The 6,726-nt window shown below is 41.2% G+C and overlaps 1 long non-coding RNA gene across 1 annotated transcript; it reads right to left on the bottom strand.

The window, feature by feature from the left end:
• Positions 1 to 1,333: 1,333 nt before the first annotated feature.
• Positions 1,334 to 4,907, bottom strand: LOC131943461 (uncharacterized). The gene is made up of 3 exons (XR_009386892.1): positions 4,604 to 4,907; positions 2,947 to 2,988; positions 1,334 to 1,571 (listed from the first exon to the last, which is right to left on the bottom strand). It is a non-coding gene; the product is annotated as an uncharacterized LOC131943461 (long non-coding RNA).
• Positions 4,908 to 6,726: the final 1,819 nt, after the last annotated feature.

Below are 6,726 nucleotides of genomic sequence, written 5' to 3'. Positions count from 1 at the left end.
TTTTATCATAGTTTATGTCTAGGTTTGTGCTGAGGGTTACGGTTTGTCTTGTGGTGGGTTGCGGCTAGAGATAGGTTTAGGGTTATATTATATTATATATATTCTCAAATGTCGGTATTCTGAGCAGCGCCGGGTATAAGATCCTTAAGAAAAGCATAAAAAAAAGCCAGTCCTACAGATACATTTTTCACAAAAACCAGTGCAGATCCTGACCAGGACGGCTAGTTTTATTCATAAAACCTCAGCAGAATCTCTACGCAAAACTCAAACCGTTTTCTTTTTTACATAACGTTGTCATTGATTAAAATTAAATGTTACATAAAATGTTATAATGCACAAAAAGCAACAATGGCTATTGTTAGTTACATTCCTGTTTATTAAACATGTCATATAAATAATTGAAAGTATTAAAATATTTTCAACATATACTGAGGAGTACAGTTAACCATCCATAAAAACAAGCATACCAACAATTAGAGTCAAAGGTTTCTTCATGTCCAATCCATAGAACATGGGCAGGGTGTTGTCACGTGACATGTTCTGGGCTTTAAAAGTCACCTAGGTTATCCTCATAAAATAACACTTTAAGGCTCACACATGTCCATGATGCACTAGTCAAGTGCTGGACATCTATGACAAGTGATGGACATCTAGGTCAAATTTTATGCATCCAGGTCCTTATATACATCCAGGTCAAGTTATATACACTCAGGTTGGATATACATCCAGGTCAAGTGATGGATATCATGGTCAAGTGATGGACATCCAGGTCAAGTTATATACATCCAGTTCGTTATATACATCCAGGTCAAGTTATATACATCCAGTTCGTTATATACATCCAGTTCGTTATATACATCCAGTTCGTTATATACATCCAGGTCAAGTTATATACATCCAGGTCCTTATATACATCCAGGTCGTATGTACATCCAGGTCGTATATACACCCAGGTCAAGTTATATACATCCAGGTCAAGTTATATACATTCAGGTCATATATACATCCAGGTCGTATGTACATCCAGGTCGTATATACATCCAGGTCAAGTTATATACATCCAGGTCGTATATACATTCAGGTCAAGTTATATACATCCAGTTCCTTATATACATCCAGGTCAAGTTATATACATCCAGGTCATGTATACACCCAAGTCAAGTTATATACATCCAGGTCAAGTTATCTACATCCAGGTCATGTATACACCCAAGTCAAGTTATATACATCCAGGTCAAGTTATCTACATCCAGGTCATGTATACACCCAAGTCAAGTTATATACATCCAGGTCAAGTTATCTACATCCAGGTCATGTATACATCCAGGTCAAGTTATATACATCCAGGTCAAGTTATATACATCCATGTCAAGTGATGGACATCAAGGTCAGGTGTAGGTCACAGAGGTTAGGTCAATACATTAAAGTCAAGTCAAACCGCTGGTAAAACCCTGAACAAAAGGAGCTGGTTCAGAAGATGAAAGTCTCTCCATCAGTGACAGCGTGAGTTTGGTTGTCAGTGTCCTGTGTTGTTGCGTAGTAGCTGGAGTAGGAATAGCTGTACGTATACCCTGTAGGTCAATAGGTCAACTTATTACCCTAGAGGTCAATTTATTTTGTTACAATTAACAATGTATGTATCAGTTCCTGTAGGTCAATCTAGCAGATCTTTCATCAAGAAGAAATCAGTACAATGTGAGTATCACAGCCTGTGTATTATTACTACAATAGGTCATCAGTTATGACCTACAGAAAGTAGCAGATATGTGTAATAAAGAACTCTTTTCTTTTTTATGATGGCAGCATTGAATAGGAAAGGGAAATATTTTTTGTCAACAACTAAACTGAATGACTCATGATTTATATTTTTGATGAAAGCGGAACAACTTAGACAAGAGCAGAATTGCAGAATGAGGCACAGATTTTTTTTGTAAAACAGCAAAACAAAGCTGCTTTTACAGGGCGGTAGGCAAATCTGACCCAGTCCCACCTCAGCCTATATCGTCCAGTCCCACCTGAACCTATCTGGTCCAGTCCCACCTCAGCCTATATCGTCCAGTCCCACCTGAACCTATCTGGTCCAGTCCCACCTGGTCCAGTCCCACCTGAACCTATCTGGTCCAGTCCCACCTGAACCTATCTGGTCCAGTCCCACCTGAACCTACCTGGTCCAGTCCCACCTGAACCTATCTGGTCCAGTCCCACCTGAACCTACCTGGTCCAGTCCCACCTGAACCTATCTGGTCCAGTCCCACCTGAACCTACCTGGTCCAGTCCCACCTGAACCTATCTGGTCCAGTCCCACCTGAACCTATCTGGTCCAGTCCCCCACCTGAACCTATCTGGTCCAGTCCCCCACCTGAACCTATCTGGTCCAGTCCCACCTGAACCTATCTGGTCCAGTCCCACCTGGTCCAGTCCCACCTGAACCTATCTGGTCCAGTCCCACCTGAACCTACCTGGTACAGTCCCACCTGAACCTACCTGGTCCAGTCCCACCTGAACCTACCTGGTCCAGTCCCACCTGAACCTATCTGGTCCAGTCCCACCTGAACCTATCTGGTCCAGTCCCCCACCTGAACCTATCTGGTCCAGTCCCACCTGGTCCAGTCCCACCTGAACCTACCTGGTCCAGTCCCACCTGAACCTACCTGGTCCAGTCCCACCTGAACCTACCTGGTCCAGTCCCACCTGAACCTATCTGGTCCAGTCCCACCTCAACCTATCTGGTCCAGTCCCACCTGAACCTATCTGGTCCAGTCGCACCTGAACCTATCTGGTCCAGTCCCCCACCTGAACCTATCTGGTCCAGTCCCACCTGAACCTACCTGGTCCAGTCCCACCTGAACCTATCTGGTCCAGTCCCACCTGACCAACCCCATTTAAACCTATCTTGCCGACCCATATGAAGCTGGCGAGAGGACATCAAGAGAACATCTGACTTACCAGTGTAGTATGATAAGGAAGCCTCGCCTTCTTGTCCATCTCCTGCAAACAGACATAAATCATCAACCTTCACCTTTTGGCATAAACAATCAACCTTCACCTTTTGGCAACCTTCACCTTTTGACATAAACAATCAACCTTCACCTTTTGGCATAAACAATCAACCTTCACCTTTTGACATAAACAATCAACCTTCACCTTTTGACATAAACAATCAACCTTTACCTTTTGACATTAACAATCAACCTTCACCTTTTGATATAAACAATCAACCTTCAACTTTTGACATAAACAATCAACCTTCGCCTTTTGACATAAACAATCAACCTTCGCCTTTTGACATAAACAATCAACCTTCACCTTTTGGCAACCGTCACCTTTTGACATAAACAATCAACCTTCACCTTTTGGCATAAACAATCAACCTTCACCTTTTGACATAAACAATCAACCTTCACCTTTTGGCAACCTTCACCTTTTGACATAAACAATCAACCTTCACCTTTTGACATAAACAATCAACCTTCACCTTTTGACATAAACAATCAACCTTTACCTTTTGACATTAACAATCAACCTTCACCTTTTGACATAAACAATCAACCTTCAACTTTTGACATAAACAATCAACCTTCGCCTTTTGACATAAACAATCAACCTTCGCCTTTTGACATAAACAATCAACCTTCACCTTTTGGCAACCGTCACCTTTTGACATAAACAATCAACCTTCACCTTTTGGCATAAGCAATCAACCTTCACCTTTTGACATAAACAATCAACCTTCACCTTTTGGCAACCTTCACCTTTTGACATAAACAATCAACCTTCACCTTTTGACATAAACAATCAACCTTCACCTTTTGACATAAACAATCAACCTTCACCTTTTGGCAACCTTCACCTTTTGACATAAACAATCAACCTTCACCTTTTGAAATAAACAATCAACCTTCACCTTTTGACATAAACAATCAACCTTCACCTTTTGACATAAACAATCAACCTTCACCTTTTGACATAAACAATCAACCTTCACCTCTTGACATAAACAATCAACCTTCACCTTTTGACATAAACAATCAACCTACATTTTCTGACCACCCCACATAAGCAATTAGCCTTTGTCTCTTGACCCAAAAAGATGTTACCTGTTACTTGAGAGAGATGTATTTTCTGACCCCCCACAAAAGTATGTTACCTTTGACTTGAGAGAGATGTATTTTCTAACACCCCCCCCCCCCCACAAAAGGATGTTAATTTTGACTTGAGATGTATTTTCTGACCCCCCCCCCCCTCCCACAAAAGGATGTTACCTTTGACTTGAGAGAGATTGATTTTCTGACCCCACAAAAGGATGTTACCTTTGACTTGAGAGAGATTTATTTTCTGACCCCCACAAAAGGATGTTACCTTTGACTTGAGAGAGATTTATTTTCTGACCCCCACAAAAGGATGTTACCTTTGACTTGAGAGAGATTTATTTTCTGACCCCACAAAAGGATGTTACCTTTGACTTGAGAGAAATTTATTTTTTGACCCCCACAAAAGGATGTTACCTTTGACTTGAGAGAGATTTATTTTTTGACCCCCACAAAAGGATGTTACCTTTGACTTGAGAGAGATGTATTTTCTGACCCCCACAAAAGGATGTTACCTTTGACTTGAGAGAGATGTATTTTCCTTTTGGTTACGATCAATATGCCAAACAAGCAGGCAGCAATGGCCCCAGTTGTACATGCGGCCACAGTGGCCCAAAACAATGCTGTTGGTGGCTCCTCAAAGGTCTCATTCCTTACAGGGCTTGTAGTGGTAGGTCTAATTGTTGAGGTTGTATTTTGTGTGCTTGTTGTATTTATTGCCCTGGTAGTGTTTATTGTTGTGGTTGTGTTTATTGTTGTGGTTGTGTTTATTGTTGTGGTTGTGTTTATTGTTGTGGTTGTGTTTATTGTTGTGGTTGTGTTTATTGTTGTGGTTGTGTTTATTGCTGCGGTTGTGTTTATTGCTGCGGTTGTGTTTATTGCTGCGGTTGTGTTTATTGCTGCGGTTGTGTTTATTGTTGTGGTTGTGTTTATTGCTGCGGTTGTGTTTATTGCTGCGGTTGTGTTTATTGTTGTGGGAGATGTGATATTGGTAGTTGTGGGTGTGGTAACTGTAGAAATAAATAGACTGTGAACAACTGAACTAGATAGCTGTTGGTTATGATTACATTACCACAGCTAATAAAAACAAAAGCTATGTGCTTGATCAAGTTTTGAAATAAGAAATACTTTAGTCAGCTACTTCAGACTAATGTTTTCTCTGAAGTAAGAAGTAACATGGGGACGTGGTCAAATGGTAGAGTGTTAGGCTGCCAGCCCAAAGGTTTTAAGTTTGTATCTCAGGACTGCAGGACATCCCTGAGTCCACCCAACTCTGGTAAGTATCAGGTTCACATTAGGGAAACAAAGGTGGTTGGGCATAGTGCTGACCACACTATATCCCTGAGTCCACCCAACTCTGGTAAGTATCAGGTTCACATTAGGGAAACAAAGGTGGTTGGGCATAGTGCTGACCACACTATATCCCTGAGTCCACCCAACACTGATAAGTATCAGGTTCACATTAGGAAAACAAAGGTGGTTGGGCATAGTGCTGACCACACTATATCCCTGAGTCCACCCAACTCTGGTAAGTATCAGGTTCACATTAGGGAAACAAAGGTGGTTGGGCATAGTGCTGACCACACTATATCCCTGAGTCCACCCAACACTGATAAGTATCAGGTTCACATTAGGGAAACAAAGGTGGTTGGGCATAGTGCTGACCACACTATATCCCTGAGTCCACCCAACTCTGGTAAGTATCAGGTTCACATTAGGGAAACAAAGGTGGTTGGACATAGTGCTGACCACACTATATCCCTGAGTCCACCCAACTCTGGTAAGTATCAGGTTCACATTAGGGAAACAAAGGTGGTTGGGCATAGTGCTGACCACACTATATCCCTGTAGGCCAAGGTCTTTGAAATAGGTGAACTCTACTTCATCTGCCTCGTGTGTCTTGGCCATCAGTGGGAGAAAACACATTTTAAATGTATATAGTATCTTGAAAGATATGCAGGGGGTTAGTTGGGGCGGGTAGACAAAGCTGGAGGAGTGACCTGATACAAATTATTTATAATCTAGTTAAAACATTGTACACCTTACATGAAATGTGGCACCTTACATGAAATGTGGCACTTTACATGAAATGTGGCACCTTACATGAAATGTGGCACCTTACATGAAATGTGGCACCTTACATGAAATGTGTCACCTTACATTAAATGTGGCACTTTATATGAAATGTGTCACCTTACATTAAATGTGGCACTTTATATGAAATGTGTCACCTTACATTAAATGTGTCCCTTACATTAAATGTGTCCCCTTACATGAAATGTGTCCCTTACATTAAATGTGTCCCCTTACATGAAATGTGGTACCTTACATGAAATGTAGCACCTTACATTAAATGTAGCACCTTACATTAAATGTGGCACTTTACATAAAATGTGGCACCTTATATTAAATGTGGCACCTTACATTAAATGTAGCACCTTACATGAAATGTGGCACCTTACATGAAATGTGGCATCTTACATGAAATGTGGCACCTTACATGAAATGTGGCATCTTACATGAAATGTGGCACCTTACATTAAATGTGGCACCTTACATGAAATGTGGCATCTTACATGAAATGTGGCACCTTACATTAAATGTGGCACCTTACATGAAATGTGGTACCTTACATGAA

This window comes from Physella acuta, unplaced genomic scaffold (assembly GCF_028476545.2).
Source record: "Physella acuta isolate Inbredline_101_S28 unplaced genomic scaffold, ASM2847654v3 ptg000457l, whole genome shotgun sequence".
Classification (NCBI taxonomy): Eukaryota; Metazoa; Mollusca; class Gastropoda; family Physidae; genus Physella; species Physella acuta.
The sequence above is the reverse complement of the archived record's forward strand: the minus strand, read 5'-3'. Positions and strand labels throughout refer to the sequence as shown.